Here is a 22,894-nt window from a genome sequence, read left to right on the forward strand (position 1 = left end):
GCACTCAGATGGCATGGATCAGGGTCTCCCCCCGAACCCCAGTCCGCTCTGGGCGTCAGGCGGCGGCGGCGGGGTGCGAGCTGCACGAGGCCGACGGCAGCGGCACTGCGAGAGGCCACGGGCTGGCGAAGAACAGTGAGCGTGGGCGGGGCGGGGGTAAGCTAGCTGAGTAGCGGCTCGATTGTTCTGGCCTGGCTATGGCGCCTCTCCTCCCCCCCGCCATGGCTCCCCGTGTCCCTGCTCCGCTCCTCTCAGTGAGTGAAAGTGGCCGCCGCCGCCGCCGGCCCAGCGCCCGCAGCCGCCTCAGCGCCGCCGCCATCTTGGGGTCCCAGGAGCCGCCGAGGGAGCGAGCTAGGAGCGTCCACGCCCAACGCAGTCACCGTCCCACAGCCTCAGAGAGCGAACCGCGGCTCCACCGTCGGCGGGGCGACCCCCCCCTTCGGACCCCGCCCGCACCCCGCCCCCCCTCCGCCGCCGCCGCGGCGGCGGGGCCCGGCGGCCCGAGGTGAGGCGACTTGACGTGGGCGGGCGAACGGAGGGGGATTTGTGTAGGCCCCGTTGCGCCCCTCTCTGCGGGCGACGACTGGGCCGCGTCTTAAAGGGGCCGTCGCCCCCGGCCCTTGGATTTGTTGGGGTTAATAGGGAGGATGGGTGTGGACACTCCCCGTAGTGTTGGGACCTCAGGGACCTGGGCCTCGTCCTTCCCCCTTTTATACCTCTAGAGGCCTGGGGTCACGCGGTGACCTCAGATAGCCGAGGAAGCCCGTGGGGCGCCCACACGTGGGGAGTGTGTTAGACCAGGTGCACGTGGGACCCGGTGGGGCGGTGTCGGGCTAACACGTGTGTGGGTTTGGGGGTGGGGTGGGTCAGGGCGGGGGCTAGGCTCGAGTGGGGACTCCGTGAGGTCTTTATCTGTCCTCTTAAACAAATGAGATCTAAGAGCTTGATAGTGTGTCAGTTTATGGGGAGCAAGTTGGGATGTGGGTGAATGGTGCGTGCTGCTTGTTGGTGTTAGGTGGGGACAGCCTAACACGTGCACATACTTAGGAGTGCGTAGGGGATACCCATTGTGTGTCCTTTTGTAGGGTGTTCAGGCTTTTGTAGGGTGTCCAGGCAAGTGTCATCCTATTTTGACATTCCTTCTTGAGCTAGCTGAAGAAAACTACTACTTCCGTAATCAGCGAGGGTGGAAGCCCCCTACAGTTTAGGAGTGATAGAGCCTAAGAATGCCCTCACTATTTTAGTTTGCAGCCAACTGTTCGCAAATTCTTTGATTCATACATACACTGCCTAGTTTTATGTTCGGGTACTTGTTGGTAGGAATGGGAAATGGAATTAGCAGGTTACTTGTTGGGAGGAATGGGAGAAAATTACGAGGTTGACTTTGCTAAAATCACAGGTAACAGCTTACTTTTCCAGTCAGTGACTTTCATGATTGCCTTTCCCAAGGAGGTTTTCATTCTGGTTTGCTAGTGGTGGCGTTTTATTTTCAGGCAACAGCTTTATTGCAATATAATTCACATACCAAAAGACTCAAGCTTTTTAAGTGTACACTTCTGTGATTTTTAATATATTCAGAGTTAATTGTACATCTTTCAACTCTATGTAATTCATCACCCCAAAAAGCCACCTTAGTAGTCACTACCCCATCAACCCTTCCCGCAGCCTTTAGGAGCCACTAATGTATTTTCTGTCTTTGTAGATTTGTCTATTCTGGATACTGGGTATAAAGGGAATCATACAATATGTGTCTCTTTGTGAGTGGCTTCTTTCACTTAACATGCTCTCAATGTTCATCCATGTGGTAGCATGTATCAGGACTCTGTTCCCTTTTGCTGCCAGTAATAATCCATTCCCTTTGTGTTTTATGCTTGAAATTCTCAAGCTCTTTCTATAAATCAACAATTTGAGGTTATTAAATGTGGTAAAAGTCACATACCTTACTAGATAATAAAGTAAATTTGTGTTTTTAAGGTTTAAATTCTCTTATTTTAGTTTACTGTGTTCTTTTCCTCTTTATTTTGTTCCAGAAGAATCCAAACTAATTTTCAAAGATCCGTGTCTTTTAATAGGTAACTGTAAAGAGCACAAAAGTGATTAGAAAAGCTTATGACTGATAAAAAACAGTTTTGAGTACATCAAGGTGAACATCTGATTGAGTCTAAGCAACAGACAATAAGCTATGGTGTTATGATTTCATGTAATAAGAGTTTGTCATGGTACTACCAAGGAAAGGTATCATAACAGCTTTTGACCACTGTTGCTTGTGTAGACATGGGGCTAGAGAGGCAATAATAGACATCTTGCTGCCCTCAAGAAGATTAAAACTGGCTTCGAGGTTTAACGTGTCAATATACAAGTTCACACAAAATGTAAGTGCTGGGGTACAATGAATTTTCGAGAGTTCAGAATGGGATAGGTTTAATAGGAAATTGAATTTGTGTGGGAAAATGACGTTTTAAAGTTGGCAAGTTTTAAAGTTGAATCTTAAGCATAAACATTTTGACATGATAGGCTGTAGCATACAGAGAATGAGAAGAGTTGGTAATACTAAATACCTATTATGGGTACTAATCCTAATCTTGAGCGCTCTGGTCCCACCTAATACTGTCATCTTTGGAGTTAGGATTTAAACATATGATGGTTGGGAGAGGGTCACAAACATTCAGACTATGGCTTACATTAAGTTAGAAATTCACTTATAGAAGCATTCGATTCACTTGCTAATCATGATGTGGTAGGTTTGTTAGGGTTGAAAAGATCACAAAGCATAATGCCTGGATTTAATAAATACATAAGAGAGATTTCCATATATGTTAGGTCAGAAGTAGGAGATCAGTAATTATAAATGTAATTGACAGATACTAAAAAATTATTGGGGGAGTGCCTGGCTGTTTCAGTTGGTTGAGTGTCCAACCGGCTCAGGTCATGATCTTGCGGTTGGGGGTTCAAGCCCCATGTTGGGCTCACTCTTGTCAGCACAGAGTCCACTTTGGATCCTCTGTCCCCCACTCTCTCTCTCTCTCAAAAACAAATAAACATTTAAAAAAAGTAAAAGTAAATAAATCATTGGAACTAAATGCTATTCATATTTTTAAGGGACTAAAAGACTGTGAATCAACTGTGTGACGTGATTTTATAAACTTTCACTGCCCAAGGATTTGACAGCCTGTGTGACAGTCTATTGAGCAGGGTTCTTAATATTTTTTATGTGCCCTGGACCCCTTTGCAGTCTAAAAAAACCTGTGAACACCTTCTCAGAATATGACATTTAAATGTATAAAATATAGTTCACGTATTTATGATGTAAGAAATACGCTTTTTATTACTGAAACAAATAGTAAAAGTTGGGATGTGCTGCTTACATTCAGAAATGAAAGAAATGCTATTTTCAGTTACAGTTTAGCAAAAATAAGAATGTGAATTTTTCCCCATCCAAGTTTATGGACCCTGGTTTAAGAAAGCCTTTGTCTTAGAGAGGCCTGGATGCATAGATAAGTGATTTCATGTGGGGCAAACCAGTGGTTTCCATAACAAGAAGTAGGATGTGGACTCTTAAATTCATATTCTCAAGAACATGACTTCTTATGGGAAAAGCAAGTGATAGTTTAGCTAAGGGGAAACCTGGTAATGTGATGGAAAGACTCTGTTTTTAGACTAAAAAAAGATTTGGGTTTGAGTCCCACTTAACCACTGGGTAAGCTACTCAACATTTTTGAGTTTCAGTTCTCCTTATCTGTAAAATGGGAATAATAATTTTCACTTCTGAGATTAAATGACATGTTAACTGTAAGACAGCATATTGATGAATGTTGGTTTATTTTTGTCTGTGAGGAAATACGCCAAAAGCTATGACATATATTTATTCAAAAAAATTTTTTTAATGTTTATTTATTTTTGAGAGAGAGAGCATATGCACCAGTGGGGGAGGGACAAAGAGAGAGGGAGACACAGTCCTAAGCAGGCTTCAGTCTCTGAGGTATCAGCACAGAGCCTGATGCGGGACTGGAACTCACGAACTGTGAGATCATGACCTGAGCCGAAATTGGACTCTTAACCCACTGAGCCACCCAGGTGCCCCATACATTCATTTAAAAAAAATTTTTTTTAAGTTTATTTATTTTGAGAGAGAGTGAGCATGAGCACAAACACGGGAGGGACAGAAAGAGAGAGAATCCCAAGCAGGCTCCTCCATGCTGTCAGTGTGGAGCCTGACTTGGGGCTTGAATCCACGAACTGTGATACTGTGACCTGAGCCAAAATCAAGAGTCGGACACTCAACTGACTGAACCACCCTGGCTCCCCTATGATCCCCTATGATACACATTTAGTTTTGATTTGGGAGAAAGGAAACTATGTAGTAGGAACAACCTGTATGGTATATGGGATTGTCTCTGCGTATTCAAGTATAGAGTCATCTTTTGATAATGCTACTAAGGATATTCTTTTTTTTTTTTTTTTTTTAAATTTTTTTTTCAACGTTTTTTATTTATTTTTGGGACAGAGAGAGACAGAGCATGAGCGGGGGAGGGTCAGAGAGAGAGGGAGACACAGAATCAGAAACAGGCTCCGAGCCATCAGCCCAGAGCCCGACGCGGGGCTCGAACTCACAGACCGCAAGATCGTGACCTGGCTGAAGTCGGACGCTTAACCGACTGCGCCACCCAGGCGCCCCAAGATATTCTTGTAAAAGAACAAATAAGGTACCTTTGGGTTTGTTTGTGACAGCTAGCTCTTTTGTGTAAGAGATTAGTAGCTAAGTAGAATAAACAGGATAAATCTTTCACAGTTTTGTGCAAGAACAGAGAAATGGCTAGTAAACATCAATATGGTAAAAAGGATGTTCAGGTGCTCAGTTTATTCCTGAGAATGTTGCCTGAGTGTTGTCAGAAAGGCCGACAAAATGTTAGTCATTCCCTGGAAAGACATGAAAAAATAAACGGACTGTGTTATCTTGGTACAAAACCACAGTTACGTCTACTCTTAGACTATAGAATGGATTTCAATTACTGCACTTCAGGAAATAATAAATTAAGGGGTGCCTAACTGGCCCAGTTGGAGGAACATGTGACTCTTGATCTCAGGGTCGTGAGTTCAAGTCCCACATTGGGTTTAGAGATTACTGAAAAATAAAATGTCAAAATAAACAGGAGGGAAGTTTCCAGAAAATGGCAGTATAAATGATGAAGGCAATGGTAGGGCTTACATGTGAAGATAAAGAAATTTGACTCCATATTGAAATGATGAAGACTGGGATGGACTATGACTAAATTGAATTAGATAAAAACATGCATTATAATCCTGGAAAATTAGAATCAGTTTGAAGGATGAATATTGTTTGACAGGTGTATAATGAGTGGTTTGTTTATGAAACTTACTAGCAAGGAAGATGGTTAAGGTTCAAGAACAAACCAGACACAATGTTATGGTTATAAAGCCAGAGACTTTTATGATCCAGTCCTAGTTCATTTCAGGTCAGCAAGCCATTTGATGATGCTTGTACCTAATGGTTTATGTAACTCCTTATTTTGTTCATTAGATAAATATTCATTGAACACCAAATGAGTGCTTTTTGATTTTCCCAACAACAATTTGTTGAGCATCTGCCACACTCAAGGGACTGTGGTAGATTCTGGGGATGTACAAGAGAATTAATCCACTTGTATGTATATGTGTGGAGAGTACAGAGGGGCTCTGCAAAGATAAACACAGGGTTATGCAAACTCTAGGTGCCATGGGTAAGTATAAACCTAAATATTTCTTTTGAGTTGTTGGTAGGAATTAGTAGTAGTTTTTTTGTCTTTTTTAAAAAAAAATACATTCTTTTCATATGTTTAAAGGCCCTGTTCTACCTTGTTAACAGAAGCGTTGTAATCCAGTGGCAGTATATTATACCGAGCCCCTTCTAGATCCTAGAGCCAGATAACCTGAGTTCGAATTTTAACTCTCTTATTAACTGTATGATCTCTGGAAAGCTATTTAAGCCTCACTGTCTTCATCTGTTAAATTAGGAGAGTAATAGTACCTGCTTCATAGAGGGTAATTGTGAGAAATAAATGAGTAAATTGCTTAGAATGGTCTCTGGCACATAGTTTCTCCACAAATGTTAGCTGTAATTACAAGTAACATTCTTTATTGACAGTTTAATTAGCTTAATCTAAAATTTTAGTTTGTAAAGTGTTGAAATCAGAACTTTTTTGAGTAGGAAGAGTCTCAAATCTTTTTTAAGATAAGGCAGGGAAGAAATACACCAATAAAGAAAATAGTTACAATGCATTAACCTTTGTGTTTATGTAATGAATACCACTAGATGTCAATATTTAAGATAACTCAGAGATGTATTTTGCAACATGACATATTTTAGTTCAGGGTCTAAAATATTTCTGTCCTGCATGTTATTCTAATGTTAGTAATAGTTTGCCTTTTTTAGAATCATTCTTAGAATATAACAGAAGACCAGGCTCTGGGGTAGGGCTCAGGAAAGTTTTTCTGTAAAGGGTCAAATAAATCATATGCTTTGCTGGTCATACCTTCTCTGTTGGAGCTGTTCAACTCTGCCCTTCATTTATGGGCACTGACATTTTAATTTCATAGAATTTTCATGTGTCATGAAATAATGATTTTCTTCCCTCACTTATTTAAAAATGTAAAAAACATTCTTATCTATCAGGAATAAGAAAAGGGCAGTGGGCTGGATTTGATATGCAAGCCATACTGTCCTGACTCCTGCTCTAGAGTCTTTACAACTCTGGCTAGGAGATCTTGTGCAAGTTAGTATAAAGCCTAATGCCATCTATTAAATGGGGATACTAATAGTATCTACTTGATATGGTTCTTAGAAATAAATAAGATAACCTGTTAAGTGCTTAGCACCATCCTTGACACATAGTGTTAATAAATGTTATATATTATTACTTTTTATTAAAAAACTTTTTAAATTTTTATTTTTGAGATAGAGATAGCGTGTGAGTGGGGAGGGGCAGAGAGAGACAGTGTGTGAGTGGGGAGGGGCAGAGAGAGAGAGGGAGACACAGAATCCGAAGCAGCTCCAGGCTCTGAGCTGTCAGCACAGAGCCTGATGCGGGGCTCGAACCTGAAACCACAAGATCATGACCTGAGCTGAAGTTGGACGCTTAACCCGACTGAGCCACCCAGGTGCCCCTATAAATGTTATATATTATTATCATCTCAGTGAACTCCTCATTTTATAATGAAGCTGTTGGAACCTTGAGGGGATAGCTGATAGTCCTAAAGTCTATCTGTGGCTTGTTGATAGCATTAAACTTACAGTTTTTGACTTCAACTTCTCTGCCCAACCATGCTGCTTCCTTAGAAGATTGTAGTACTTTGTAATTTATTTTTAAAGTAGGCTCCATACCCTGTGTGGGGCTTGAACTCACTACCCTGACAGCACTTGCATATTCTGACTAAGCCAGCCAGGTGCCCCGGTAGTTAAAGTGCTGCTTGATAAAACTATTATTTTGGATACTGTAATGGTGGATACATGACATTATGCATTTTTCAAATCCCATAGGGCTTTACAGCGCAAAGTAAACTTTAATGTGTACAAATAAAACAAAAATCATTTTGGAGGTAGAGAGATCCCAGGAAGGAGTGCAGACTATGACAAGAGAATTTAATTGTGTTAGAAATATATGAAACAGCCTCACTGAAAATGGAAGGGAGGTGCTGACCTAAGTAAACTTGGAAGTGAGTGGAATCTAAGACAAAAGGAATTGCACATAAGCACTGTAGTCTAATTGATAAAAGTTGTATCCCATGAAGGTGCAGGTTAATTCTGATACTGATATACGTGTATATTGCAATTGAACAATTAAGTAAATGGATGGCAAGAGACAGGTTTCTTCTCACTGTTAGAGTGTGAATTTACAGATAAGCAAGGGACGGAGGCTAGAATGATTCATGTGGTAATAGATTGGAGTTGGGGACATCAGCATGAACTCATATTTTTAGCTTAACACAGATGGTTACATATTGTAATAGTTATGTATGTGTATGTATACATGCTTGGATTTATACCAACATATATTTCTGTGCTGTGTCCACTGAGAAGGTTGAAGGAAACCCAGTAGCAACACCTAGTACCTAGATCTTCATTTCCAATACCATTTTTTTAAAAAGTTTATTTTTGAGGGAGGGAGGGAGGGAGGGAGAGAGAGAGAGAGAGAGAGAGAGAGAACGAGAACAAGTGGGGGAAGGGCAGAGAGAGGAAAACAGGATCTGAAGCAGGTTCTGTGCTGACAACAGACAGGAGCTTAAACTCTTGAACCATGAGATCATAACCTGAGCTGAAGTTGGATGCTCAACTGACTGAGCCAACTAGGTGCCCCGAAATTTTAATTGGTATTTTAATTGGAATTGCATTGACTCCATAGATCAATTGTGAATAATGTTGTTATTTAATACAAGGAACAAGAGCCCCTTGGAGAAATGACTGATTATAGGACTGGGCAGGAAATATACAAGATGAGCCTGGAACATCTTGTAGTGCCAGAAAGTAGGGAAGTACTCTAACACCCATCACCACAACAACACAATTGCATGATAAGGATAAGTCAGAGGAGCACGGGAGCCTGCTGAGAACTCTCAATGGCCAAAACTGGTACGATTTGAGCAGCAAAGTAAACAAAGCAGCATTGGATTATAACTCATAATATAAAATCAATATTTCCAAGTCTGTAATGTTGTAACTAAATGAATAAATGAATATCCTGCTTTTAGAATACTCCATTAACATATTTTTATGCCCCAGGAGCCTCTGGTTTGCCTGAGGTCCTTGCGACAATACTGGAGTTTAAGTATGTGAGACTTTGGAGTCAGACTTCTTGGATTTCAGACCTGGCTCTGCCACTTCTGGCTGTGTAAAATGGAAGTTATAATAGTGCCTGTGTCATAAAAGGATTAAATGAATTCATGCAAATATAAAGTGCATGTATGTATAAAATATTTGGCACATAGCTCTCAAAAGAATGTGTATATAGCCTCTTTATTACAGTAGTATTTGATACAAGGTCAGAAAATTTGGAATCTCACTTGGAATTGTTTGTAATCAAGTCTCCCTTCCCACCCCCCAGGCTTCTGTTGAAGAGAGGAAAAAGTCTAACTTCAATTTAACAAGTGTTTTATTGAGCACATAGTTTGATGTAAACATACCTACCTTGTTCTAATTGACTGTAGACTGTATAGTGACTGTGTATACTGTATAATGACTGTATAATGAAGAGAGTGAGAGTAAATGTATTTAGTGTTAATGAAATCATTACACACCTAAGTGACTTAAATGTTTAACGGTTGAAAAGCAAGATTAATTTATAATTTAGTATATAGTTCAACTCGTGCTTATTTACAGATGTTTGTCCCTAAGATGAATTACCTGAACTTAGGTTTCTCAGGCTTCTTTGGAGAACATAGCTCCACAGAATTTCTCTGTTAGTGTGTCACTTCCAAAATGAAAATTGACTTTTAGTATAAGAAAACTAAATATTGTGAATTTTGGAAATATTGGCTGTTTATGGACAATGTCTCTTACTTAAAAAAAATTTTTTTTTTTTACCTTTATTTGTTTTTGAGAGACAGAGCACAAGCTAGGGATGGGCAGAGAGAGAGGGAGGCACAGAATCCGAAGCAGGCTCCAGGCTCTGAGCTGTCAGCACAGAGCCCGACACGGGCCTCGAACTCACAAACTGTGAGATCATGACCTGAGCCAAAGTCAGACGCTCAACCGACTGAGCCACCCAGGCACCCCTGGATGTCTTTTACTTTTTATTCTCAATAATGACTTTTTACCATCTCTCCTATGATAATGAAGAATTAACTGTATGGAATTGATAGCTAAATTTTCCCAGCACTTTGTGAGGGATCCCTCTTTTTCATGAGTAACTATTAAGCTAATGCTGTCTTCCCTTTGCTGAGGAATGAACTGAGTTTGTTAAGATTTCTGGGTTGTCGATCTCTGTCCTTTAATTTCTCTCATATGGAAGCATCTTTTTTCTCATCTATGTCATTTCTGGAATAGGTAAGTGTCTTCATGGATCTAACTGTAAAAGTTGTTGAAATCACTGGTTCTTCAGTAAGATCTCTTCAGTTTTGTTTTCAAAAAAATTGTTTTTGAGTTTATTTATTTTGGGGGGGAGGGGCAGAGAGCGAGAGAGGGAGGGAGAGAATCCCAAGCAGGCTTTGTGCTGTTAGCATAGAGCCTGACACAGGGCTCGAACACATGAACTGTCAGATCATGACCTGAGCTGAAATCAAGAGTCGGACACTCAACTGACTAAGCCACCCAGGTGCCCCTGTTTTCAAATTTTTAATGTGATGAATTGTTATTAGTTCAGATTGGGTGTTTTTCACTAGAAGAAAAAAAGAATGGGACTCCTGAGGGACTCAGTCAGTTAAGCATCTGACTTCAGCTCAGTTCATGATCTCATAGTTCCTGAGTTTGAGCTCTGTATTGGGCTCTCTGCTGTCAGCGTGGAGCGTGCTTTGGATCCTCTCTCTCTTTATCTCTCTCTCAAAATAAACATTAGAAAAAAAAATTTTTTTTAATGTTTTATTTACTTTTTTTAAGACAGAGAGAGACAGAGCATGTTTAGGGGTGGGGCAGAGAGAGAATGAGACACAGAATCGGAATAGGCTCCAGTCTCTGAGCTGTCAGCGCAGAGCCCGATGCGGGGCTCAAACTCACAAACCGTGAGATCATGACCTGAGCTGAAGTGGGACACTCAACCGACTGAGCCACCCAGGCACCCCAGAAAAAAAATTTTTAAGTTACCATGTGGAAAGGTCCATTCGATACCTCAGGAAACATTTCCTCCCTTTTGGATTTTTTGATTTAGTAATATATAAACCCTAAATGCTTAATAAGTAGGGGTTGAGCTTGTTTGACTAAAGATTCTATTATTTATACTATGGAACTCCATAGAGGCAGTTGCAGTAATAGGCGTTTTTGTTTTTTTTTTTTTTTTTTCCCCATTCTGATAAGGTGTTTATTCCCTATCTTGGTGAAGATACTCTTCTAGGAAGTTGAAATCATACTTTTCTAGAAGAAATCAAATGCATTTTAAATTTTTTATTTTTGGTAACATACTTCATTTTGGCATAATAGTAGTCCAGTTTCATTAATGAAGAACACTAGGAAAGGGAAAATGTGGGTAAGCATTTTTTCTTACACTAGACCTGTGGGGTAGGCCAAAACATTTTCTCTTTGTCTTTTTAGAGATTTATGAAAGGTCTTTCCTTTTTTGGCCAGGGGTTTTTCATTCTATTTAAAATGGAGGTGTTGGGCGCTTGGGTGGCTCAGTCAGTTGACTGACTCTTGATTTCGACTCAGGTCATGATCCTAGGGTTGTGGGATCAAGCCCCACGTTTTCTCTGTGCTGCGTGTGGAGCCTGCTTATGATTCTCTCCCTCCCTCTGCCCCTCACCCTGCTCATGCTCTCTCCCTCTTTACAAAAAAAAGTTTAAAATGCAGGTGTTAATTATTTCTGAAACTTTGTGCTTTGGGTAAACTCTGGGCTTGTTAAATTGCTAGACTGTTCTCAGGCTCTTGCAGTGATCCCTTTGAGCAGGTTGTTTCTGGCCTGCTTGTAGAGGGCTCTGTCTGCCTCTGTTCCTTGAGGACAAGTCTTCTCATTCAGTTTCTGGTATATGATAACCTCTTAGTGAATATTTGATGGTCTGAAAGGAAAGTTTTGGTTCAACTAGGATTTTATTTAAAAGATTGCTCTGTGATTGATTTACTTCTCATCTACCATGTGTTAGGGTGACTAAAAATTTATTGTTCAAAGGTGGATACTTGTGAAAGTGAAAGGAGAGGGATTATTAGTAATTTTGCTTAGGGACAAACAGTAGGCATGAACTTCTGTCTTGGGCAAACCAGCTGGGAGGTATGGTCACCCAAATCACGAGGCTTCTTTTCTTTGTTTTTGTTATAGCAGTCTGGTGGTGAAGAGTTGGGAATTTGGTGTTAACCAATAATAGATCTGAGTTCTTATTCTAGCTTGGGCAAATTACTTGGCTTAACTAAAATGAGAATAAGTTTTGGGGAGTGTGAGTGGCTCAGTTGATTAAGCGTCTACTTTGGCTCAGGTCATGATCTCTTGGGTTGTGGGTTTGAGCCCGGAGTTGGGCTCTGTGCCGACAGTGTGGAGGCTGCTTGGGATTCTCTCTCTCTTCCTCTCTCTCTGCCCCTCCCCCACTCACACTTTGTCTCTGTGTCAAAAATGAACTTGAAAAGTAAAAAAATATTAAAATGAGAATAAGATTTGAATTACTGTGAGGATTAAATGGGCTAGTATTAGGAAAGCATCTGAGACAGAAAAGCCCCCCATGCTAGTGTGCTCTTATTCAGTGTAGGTCCCTCGTCCTCTCTTCCCATCATTCTGTAACTAGAGTTTTTGCTTTCAACTGAGGCTGGTTTTGAGAGTTTTTTTGTTTGTTTGTTTGTTTGTTTTATATAAATGTTTATTTTTGAGACAGAGACAGAGCATGAACAGGGTTGGGTCAGAGAGAGAGGGAGACACCGAATCTGAAGCAGACTCCAGGCTCCGAGCTGTCAGCACAGAGCCGGACGCGGGTCTGGAACTCAGGGACCGTGAGATCATGACCTGAGCCGAAGTCCAACGCTCAACTGACTGAGCCACCCGGGCTCTCCAAGAGCTTTTTTAATGGTTACGATTAACTGGAACTTTTCACTGAAACATTTTAGTGAATGCAGAAATGTTTTTCAGTTGAGCCATTGAGCTTATTTTTTGTTGAATTGTATAATATGGTGGGCAGGAAATGACTACCTTACAAAACCAGATTACTCTTTCTCAAAATGTTCATGAAAAACTTTTTTTTACCAATTATTTTTTTGCAGAATTGCTGAAAGATATTTTAATAGTTTTGATTTAGCACAATAGTCACTTGGAACCTTTATTTCAGCTTAATGGATTGATACAAATTTTACTGGATAGGTAAAAAATGATTTAAATGAGAATTTCATTCAGTTTCTTATCAATATTTATCCTGTGCAGACTTATGTTTTCTCTTTTGGTATTTGAATTGTTTCCCCTCCTGTATTTCTTGATATTTTGCTAACTTTGTCAATTTTACTTGTTTGTGGCTTTTAAAAAAGGAAACCAAAGAGGAGCAGTTTTCATAGACTTTGTGCATTAGTACAGGCATCCACACATTTTAACTCTAAAAACTCAGTAATAAAATGGCAAGTAACCTAAATTAAAAAAAATTTTTTAAATGCTTATTTATTTTTGAGAGAGAGACAAAGCACAGGCAGGGGAGGGGCAGAGAGAGTGGAAGACACAGAATCAGAAGCAGGCTTCAGGCTCTGAGCTGTCAGCACAGAGCCTGCTGCGAGGCTCGAACACACAAGCCTTGAGATCATGACCTGAGCTGAAGTCAGACGCTCAACCAGCTGAGTCACCACACCCCAACAAGTAACCCAATTTAAGTGTGGAGCCTGTTTAAGATTCTCTGTCTCTCCCTCTGCCCCTCTCCCACACTCTCTCTAAAATTTAAAAAAAAATCTTTGTCACCTTGGAGTAGGTAAAAATTTCTTAGGAAACAAAAAGCACTAACCATAAAAAAATATTGATAAAGTGACTTCATGAAAATTAAAATCTTCTAAAATTGTTAATCATTCCTTGGTTTTATTGTTTATCAGTTTACAAGAATATTTAAAAAAAATCAGTCTGTAGAAGGCATTGCAAATACTGTAATATGTAATCAGGCTTAAGGGCCCCATTTGCAACTCCATGCCAAATAAAAATACAAATTCCCTCTCACACAAATGTCATAACCTTAATCAGGATTCTCATGGAAGTCTGAGAAGTTCCAAGCCCATCCAGAATTACTCCAAAAGATCCTAGTACATGTTCTCTTTTACAGTCAGTTAGGATCCAATTTCTAGCCATGTCCCTTAAAAGTATTTTTTTGTGCTCCTCCAGTCCCAGTCTAAGGTAGATACTAAAAGCTCCCATAACATATGCTGTGCTTAACTAGTATCCCTTACTGATAAAATAAACAAGAATGTCTTTCCTAACTCTCTAGTATTTTATGGGAAGCAACAATTTAATATATTCTAAAAGGAGCAAACTAAGTAATTCCCATTTCTCTTAGTTGGTTATGTCTCATTGTGACTGTTCTTAACCCTAGATCTTTCTACATTATCTTCTCATTTGTTTGGTAAGTAAGGAATCATATGCAATACCAGAAGCAGCTGGAAGTCTTAGTACCAGAATAGTTCCCGCTGGTTCACAGTGTGGATGCCTGTACTAATGCACAGAGTCTATGAAAATACGTATTTGGGATATCACTCCCTCAGCTGATACATGATTTGGAAATCTTTTCTCCCATTTGTGGGTTTTCAGTTTCTTAATAGTTTTGTTTATAGCACTAAAGTTAATTTTGATGAAATCCCGTTTATCGTTTTTTCCTTTTGTTGCTTTTGCTATTGTAGAATATCTAAGAAACCATTACCTCATTCAGGGTTATGAAGATTTATCCCTATGTTTTCCTTCTGTGATCTCTCCCGGGTTAATTTTTGTGTGTAAAGAGATCCAAATTCATTTTTGTGCATGTGACTTTTCTAATCATAGCACCATTTGTTGAAAAGGCTGTTGTTTTCCCATTGAATTATCCTGACAGCCTTGTTTGTAATCAGTTAACTCTTAATGTAAGGGTTTATTTCTGGACTCTCAATTCTGTTGCATTGATCTGTATGTCTAGCCTTATATCATACCACAAATCTTACTATTGCAGCTATGTAGTAAGTTTTGAAATTGGGAGTATGAGCCCTCCAGCTTTGTTCTTTATTGTCAAAATTGTTTTGACTATCTTAGGTCCCTTGTATTTCCATATGAATTTTAGGATCACCTTATCTATTTCTGCAAAAGAGCCAGCTTGGATTTTGATAGGTGTTATATTTAATCTAGATACATTACCATCTTCAAAATATCAAATTGTTTGATCCAAGAACCATGGGATATCTTTTCATTTATGTAGTTCTTTAATTTTTTTCAATAATGTCTTGTTTTCAGTATATATATAAGTCTTGTAGTTCTTTGGTTGAATTTATTCCAAAGTATTTTGGCTTTTTTGTTTTGCTTTTTTTTGTTTGTTTTAGTATTTTTAAAGATTTTATTTTTAAGTAATCTCTACAATCAACATTGGGCTCAAACTCACAACCTTGAGATCAAGAGTCGGATGCTTTACTGTCCAAGCCAACCAGGCACTCCTGTATTTTGTTCTTTTTGATGCTGTTGTAAATAGAATTATTTTCTTTATTTTATTTTCAAATTGTTGAATGCTAGTATATAGAAATATTATTGATTTTTGTATATTGATCTTGTACATTATACGATTACTGAGCTTGTTATAATAATATTTTAGTGCATTTCTTAGGATTATCTATTTAGATTAGATCAGGTCATCTATAAATTTTTTTAATGTTTATTTTATTTTTGAAAGATAGAGAGAGAGAGAACATGAGTAGGGTAGGGGTAGAGAGAGAGGGAGACACAGAATCCGAAGCAGGCTCCAGGCTGAGCTGTCAGCAGAGTCCGATGTGGGGCCCGAACCCACAAACTGTGAGATCATGATCTTTGCTGAAGTGGGAAGCCCAAGTGACTGAGTCACCCAGGTGCCCCCAGGTCATCTATAAATAATAGTTTTGCTTCTTTCCAGGCTGGATGCTATTTGTTTTGTTTTGTTTTCCTAATTGCTCTGGGTAGAACTTTAAGTAGAATTTTATTTATTTATTTAATTTGATTTTTACTTTATTAAAAATATTTTTTAATGTTTTATTTATTTTTGAGAGGCAGATACAGAGCCCAAATGGGGAAGGGGCAGAGAGAGGTAGACACCGAATCTGAAGCAGGCTGCAGGCTCCGAGCTGTCAGCACAGAGCCTGATGAGGGGCTTGAACCCACGAACCATAAGATCACGACCTGAGCTGAAGTCGGATGCTTAACTGACTGAGCCACCCTGGCACCCCTAATTTTATTTTTAAGTACAGTTTTGAATATGAGTTGTGAGAGTAGGCAATCTTGTCTTATTCCTGATTTTAAGGGAGATAGCATTCTTTCACATTAGAATGATGTGAGCGTTTTGTAAGTGCCTTTTATCAGATTGAGAGAGTTTCTTCTATCTCTAATTTATTGAGTGTTTTTATTTTGAAATGGTATTGGCTTCTGTCACATCATTTTTCTGTGTTAATTGAAATGCTTAGGTGGCTTTTATACTTTGTTCTATTAATGTGGTATATACTGCATTGGTTGATGTGTAAATGTTACACAAACCTTGCATTTGTAGGATAAATTCTACTTGTTAATTATGTGTATGTAATCCTTTTTATATGTTGCTAGAATCATTTGTCAATATTTTATTGAAGATTTTTGTTTCTATAAGGGATATTAGTCTGTAGTTTTCTTATGTCTTTGGGTGGCTTTGGAATCAGGGTAGTGCTGGCCACATAGAGTGACATGGCAATTGTCCTTTACTCTTCTGTGATCGGGAAGAGTTTGTGAAGCATTGATACTAATTGATACTAATAAACAAACATATAAATGTTTGATACAATTCACCATTGGAGCCATTTGACCTGGTTGGTTTTTTTTTTGTTTTTTTTGTTTTTTGTTTTTGGTGGGAAGTTGGAAGTATTAAATTTTATATGATTGTCAAATTACTCATTTTCTGTTCTGTTGGTTGGAAATACATAGAAGGATCTTCCATATCTTAAAAAAAATTTTTTTGTTTTAAATATTTATTTATTTTTGAGAGAGAGATAAAGTAGGAGCGGGGGAGGGGAAGAGAGTGAGGGAAACACAGAATCCAAAGCAGGCTCCAGGCTCTGAGCTGTCCGCACAGAGCCCCACAAGGGGCTTGACCTCTCCAACCACAAGATCCTGACCTGAGCCAAAGTCAGACGCTTAACCGACTGAGCCACCCAGGTGCCTCAGAATCTTCCATATCTTAATCTGCTGTTTCCTCATCAAAGATATAGATATTTATAACTAATGACTAATACAGTCAGGAGTGACACATTCCTTTTTTTTTTTTTTTTTAAGTTTATTTATTTTGAGTTGGAGGGATGGGCAGGGAGAGAGGGAAAGAGAGAATCCCAAGCAGGCTGCATGCTATAAGTGCAGAGTCTGACACATGGCTTGAACTCAGTAGCAGTGAGATCATGACCTGAGCTGAAATCAAGAGTCAGATGCTTAACTGATTGAGCCACCCACGCACCCCCACCTTTTTTTTGGTTTTGTTTTGTTTTTTTATAAAGGAGCCACAATATCGTATATTTATCAAACTCCTCCTTTCCTAAAGGTCTTTAGTTTCTTAAAATGTGTCCTTAAAACATTCCTGGGGAGAGCTTAGGCCAGGACAAGTCTCCCCACATTTGGAATAGGGAGCCTGAAACCCACCAAAGTGCTTTAGCTGAAAGTCACGACTGTCGGAAGGCAGAGCCCAGAAGTGAGTCTGTATGTCCCACTTGTCAGAGGTCAACTAGCTAAGCCAGTGATTGGTTCCTAGCAATTTGGATTTCCTGGTCCAGTAAAATTTCCAAATAATTTTAGGGACTGACAGATATGCTGGCCCTTTTTTTTTTTTTTCTTTTTTTCTAAGTAAGGACATTTAACAAAACAAAACACTAATATCACCATTATGGCTTACAATAAAGATATTTTAACTTCCAAATTTTTAGGAAAACTATCCACCTCAGAATAAAGGACTCTTCTTCCCAAGAATTTATAGTTGGAGACAAATTTATTGTGACACTTAACGTGATCTAACACTCAACAAATAATCATTTTTTTCCTAAACTCCAGTGGCACATTATCTGTATATCTTTTTTTTTGGGACAGAGAGAGAGCATGAACGGGGGAGGGGCAGAGAGAGAGGGAGACACAGAATCGGAAGCAGGTTCCAGGCTCCGAGCCATCAGCCCGGAGCCCGACGCGGGGCTCGAACTCACGGACCGCGAGATTGTGACCTGGCTGAAGTCGGACGCTCAACCGACTGCGCCACCCAGGCGCCCCTTATCTGTATATCTTTTAAGTGACTTCCCAAGTGTATTTTTTATTGTTATTTGAGTCTTATCTCTTCTATTAAACTGAATTCTGAAGGAAACAACTTTTTCTACACTGCACATTAGAGTTCAGCAATTGAATGCCTGAGTGAATGAAATGTTACTCTTAATGTTCATATGAAAATTATATCTCACTTCTTTTTGGTCTTATTTCCATTTTTGAAAATAATACGAAGTCCATTTACTTGGCCTGGTCCTGCTATTTGTGCCATAGTCCTACATATTATCAGTATAACCTGTGGATCTGATGCAGTAGATCACTTTCAGTCACAACTAGTTTGGGCTATAGAGTGTCTGAGTTATAGGGGAGCTGAGGTGGGAAATTCAGTTATTTTGTTCCCTTAATGTTTGGCCTTTTGTATAAGCTACAGCCTGTTAACCTACAGGCTGTCTTTAGTCCTGCAAATGCTTCATAGCTATAGTTCTGTTCCTAAGAATTATAACTTTATTTGGCCTTTTCTGTATTAGTTTTGGTAAATTTAGGAATTACTTCTTAAAGGCAGATATAATTGAACTCTTTATTTAGATATTTGACTGAATCATTGATGCCCTATCTAGTCTTCTTTGAGCTATTTTGATTGGTATTTTGCTAAAAAAGTCAAATAAGTTTGGAATGCCTTTTAGAGAGAGATTATGAGCACATTAGCATATTGAAGACTAAAAAATCTTAGGCCTAACTTTAATGCTTTAATATTTTCGGTATTAATGGACATTTAATATATTTTTTAAAGACTTTATTTAAAACTTTTTTATTATATTATTTTTTTTAAGTTCGTTTTATTTTGGGAGAGATAGAGTGTGAGTGGGGGAGGGACAAAGAGAGAGGGAGAATCCCAGGCAGGCTCCCTGCTGTCAGTGCAGAGCCCATGCAGGGTTCAAATCCATGAACAGAGAGATCATGACCTGAACTGAAGTCGGACACTCAACTGACAGCCACCCAGACACTGCTAAAGATTTTATTTTTAAGTGATCTCTGTACCCACCATGCAGTTCAAACTTCCAACCCTGAGATCAAGAATCGTGCACTGTACTGACTGAGCCAGCCAGGTGCTCCAAAATCTTGATCCTAGTATTCAGAGAAGCAAACTTTGGGAAGTGCTTCTGCAAATGATTGGTATGAAACCAGTTTTGGGCATGGTCTATAAAGAGGAAATCAGAGGTGAAAATAGATTTAAGCATGCAAAGTTTAAATGGGTAGGTCTTAAGACAAATAATTGTTAATGGCCATCATTGCAGTTTGTAGTACTTTATGAAGTGGTCATTATATATCACGTTCTTACCATTGCTGTTAGACAAAAAGGTAAAAAGCCAACTCTTCTCTCTTTAAAAATTGAAAGAAAAAATTTTTAAACCAAACTAAAAGCTGTTTAGGCTATCATTTGAACAGTGCTTCTTAGCTCATCTCCATCTAGAGATAGGGTGACTTTCTCTCCAAGTAGTTATCTTTGTCAGGCTTATCATTTGGGAGAAGATAAAAATCCTGTCCTCTGGTTAGCATTGGCATTTGGTGCAGGTATCCTTCAGATTCTTGTCTAGCAGTAACACCTTGCTCTCCTCTTACCTCTTACCTCTTATCTAAAGCTTGTCTGAGATTATTTTTATGTGGAATTGCCTGAAAGATTTTTAGTACATGCATTCTCCTGTTCAGCAAGTGTGGATAATGAATGTTTGAACCCATTCTGCTTAACTTTCTATTACTTGACTACTTTCGTATCTTTTCATTTGTTTTATTCAAGGTTTCATCCCCCAAGTCATGTGTCCAGGATGGAGTAGAGGCCTCACATGGTCATGGACTATAGATGATCTTTATGTAGAATGTAGCAGAAATAGAGTTTTGGGGGCTCCTGGGTGGCTCAGTTGGCTAAGCATCCAGTTCTTGATTTCGTCTCCAGTCATGATCTAACCGTTTGTGAGTTTGAGCCCTGTGTCAGGCTTCATGCTCTCAGCACGGAGCCTGCTTGAGATTCTCTCTCCCTCTCTCTCTCCCCCTTCCCGCTCACACATGCTTTCCTGCTCAATAAATAAATAACAACAACAAAAAGAACTAGAGTTTTGTAGTTTTGACCTTTGATTTTTAATTTGCATGAAAAAGCAGATTAATGTGGTCATTTGTAAATACTAGAACCAAAATAGATTCATGAGATAGGGACTATTTGCTCAAATAGTTTATAGTTTAGGAAGAGAAATAAGGCATGCATGTATACAGTAAGTAGACTGTAATATCATGTAAGTGCCAGGCTTTCAACCATTTAGAACTTCAGAGAAGAGAGAATAGTCTTACTTGGGAATAATCTATGAGTGTTTCCTGCAATGAGATATTTCATTTTGTCTTTGAAGGATTTTGGTTCAACTTGGTAAGACTTTTCCTACAGAAACATAATTTGTAGGACAAAGGCAAGGCAGCTTCCATAAAGGCATTGCAGTAACTAGTGCAAAGCAGTCATTCTGGGATCACACATGGGTACACAGGTGAGGAAATATGTTGTATGTGAGCATGATTTAGGAGTAGACACTTTACCATGGATATCAGACTGTAGTCAGGGCTTCTGAAGTATGATCAGAGTCCAGTTGGAGGATAACCAGGTTTAAAGAGCCAGAGTTCAGGGTATGAAGCAGGCCAATCAATGGTGAATTGGCTCTAACAGCATATATTAATAGTCCTTTCAGTCTCTGAAATGGCAGTATGTGGTCAGATAAATTTTAAAGAACACTTGAAGATTGGGATGGGTCTGACGGGAAGTTAAGAGACATCTTCAGGGTATTCTTAACTTGTCTGGAGTGTAAGAGGGTAGTAAAAAATTAAATTGGAAAGGTAAGTTGGAGCCAGATGATAAAGGTCTTTGAATTTCAGGCAGAGGAATTTAGACTTTATTGAATTTTGGAAAGCTGTTGAGGGATAACAACATAATCAGAGCAATGTTTTGGGAATACTAATCTGGCAGTTGCTGTGAGGATGGATTAGAGCGAGAAGAACCTGGAGGTGGGATGCCAAATTAGGAAGCAGTAATCTAGGTGTGAGATGATAAGAACCTAAATGAAAACAAGGACAGATTCCAGACATCATCCCTAGAGAAGAATTAAGTAGACATGGAGATTGTAAACAGAGAAGTCGAGAGTGATGTAAAAATGATTCACAGATTTTGAGTCTGAATAGCTAACTGTTGTATAAATAGGAAATACAGATGAACTAGCTGGTATAGGGGCAGATGAGAAGTTTTGAGTTTGAAGGGTTCAGTGGTATATCAAGGATAGAATCCAACAAGCATCTAGAAATGTGGATTGTGTACTTTGTAAGATGGAAGCCAGAAAGTCAGCCATCTACAGTGGTATTAATCCAAATTTGGAAGTAGGTGAGATTTTCTAAAGGATAAGGATAGATGACAGAACTGTAGTAGACTCCACATATAGAATAAAGTTTCCATTAAGGAGGTAAGGAAGGATTAGTCCAAGAAGTTGTCAGAGACCTGGAGAGTATCCAGAAGTAAGTGTTAGCCAACAATATTGACTTTTGTTTATCCATTTTGATAAATAGTGCTTTATCAGAGAGAGTGGGTCTTTCATCCTTTTCAGACCCAACTCTCCCTTTTTATGAAAATGCTTTATAGTATTCTCTTTTCTATCCTGAAATGAAATCTTCAGATAATATTTTATATAAAAGTATATATAAATTTATATGTAAATATAAATTTAAAAAAAATTTTAACATTTATTTATTTTTGAGAGACAGAGAGAGACAGAGCATGAGCAGGGGAGGGGCAGAGAGAGGGAGACACAGAATCCGAAGGCTCCAGGCTGTGAGCTGTCAGCACGGAGCTGGACACAGAGCTCAGGCTCCAGGCTCTGAGCTGTCAGCACGGAGCCCAATATGGGGCTCAAACTCATGAACCATGAGATCATGACCTGAGCCAAAGTTGGACGCTTAACCGACTGAGCCACCCAGGCACACCTATGTGTATATAAATTTAAAAGGCAGTATAATGCTCCAATTATAATACATTGGAAAAAAATAAAGTAACTTATAATAATATGTGTATTGTATGTATTTTAAAATGTGACTGCATGGGCATGACCCACAGTGGATGACATAATGAAGTAGTCCTGTCTGTGCATCAGTATGTAGAGTCACCTTGACTGAAGAGTTAACAAATGTAGACTGATAGTCTTTTTTTGCGGCTTTTATTTGTGACTCAAATACTACAAGGAAAAAGTACAGAAAAGAATGAACTACAGTGGAATAGAAAAGATTGGAGAGATTTGCTCCTCAAGCCCTTCCAAGAAAGAGAGAATGAGTTTATAATTTTGAGGAGGAGAGAAACTGCAATAGTCTTTGTAGAGAATGAGAAACAATTGATAAGAGGTGGGTTAAACGGTTGTTGAGAAATGTCTTGTGCTCTGTTGAAGTTGGATAATAGCTGGTGGGTCAGATTAGCATGGCCCTGTTGTTTCCTTGTGGAGAATAAGAGACAAATGTAGGAGATGAAAGTATAGGTTATTAGAGAAGCAGCTGCTTTTTTTTACCCCCAGATTTTAGTTTTAAGTAATTGCTGTACCCAGTGTGGGGCTTGAACTTAACAACCCTGACATCAGGAGTTGCAAGCTCTACTGACTGAGCAAGCCAGGTGCCTCAGAGAAGCCCCTTTTAACAGATGGCCAAGGCATTTGGGTTGAATAGAGAGGCCACCAATCTTAAAGGCGATTAAAAACTAATGGAGGATGGTGTTCATGGATGATTGGCACCACTCTGTGAATGTACTTAATGCCACTGAACACTTAAAAATGATTAAAGTG

The 22,894-nt window shown here is 39.2% G+C and overlaps 1 protein-coding gene across 2 annotated transcripts in view; it reads left to right on the top strand.

The window, feature by feature from the left end:
• The first annotated feature begins 265 nt into the window (after nucleotides 1-265).
• Nucleotides 266-22,894, top strand: part of INO80 (INO80 complex ATPase subunit) — a 137,565-nt gene continuing 114,936 nt past the window's right edge. For both annotated transcript variants that reach the window (XM_058738153.1, XM_058738154.1), the window contains exon 1: nucleotides 266-505. The gene's annotated coding sequence lies outside the window, so the exon portion shown is untranslated. The remainder of the gene's footprint in view (nucleotides 506-22,894) is intronic.

This window comes from Neofelis nebulosa, chromosome 7, assembly GCF_028018385.1.
Source record: "Neofelis nebulosa isolate mNeoNeb1 chromosome 7, mNeoNeb1.pri, whole genome shotgun sequence".
Taxonomy (NCBI): Eukaryota; Metazoa; Chordata; class Mammalia; order Carnivora; family Felidae; genus Neofelis; species Neofelis nebulosa.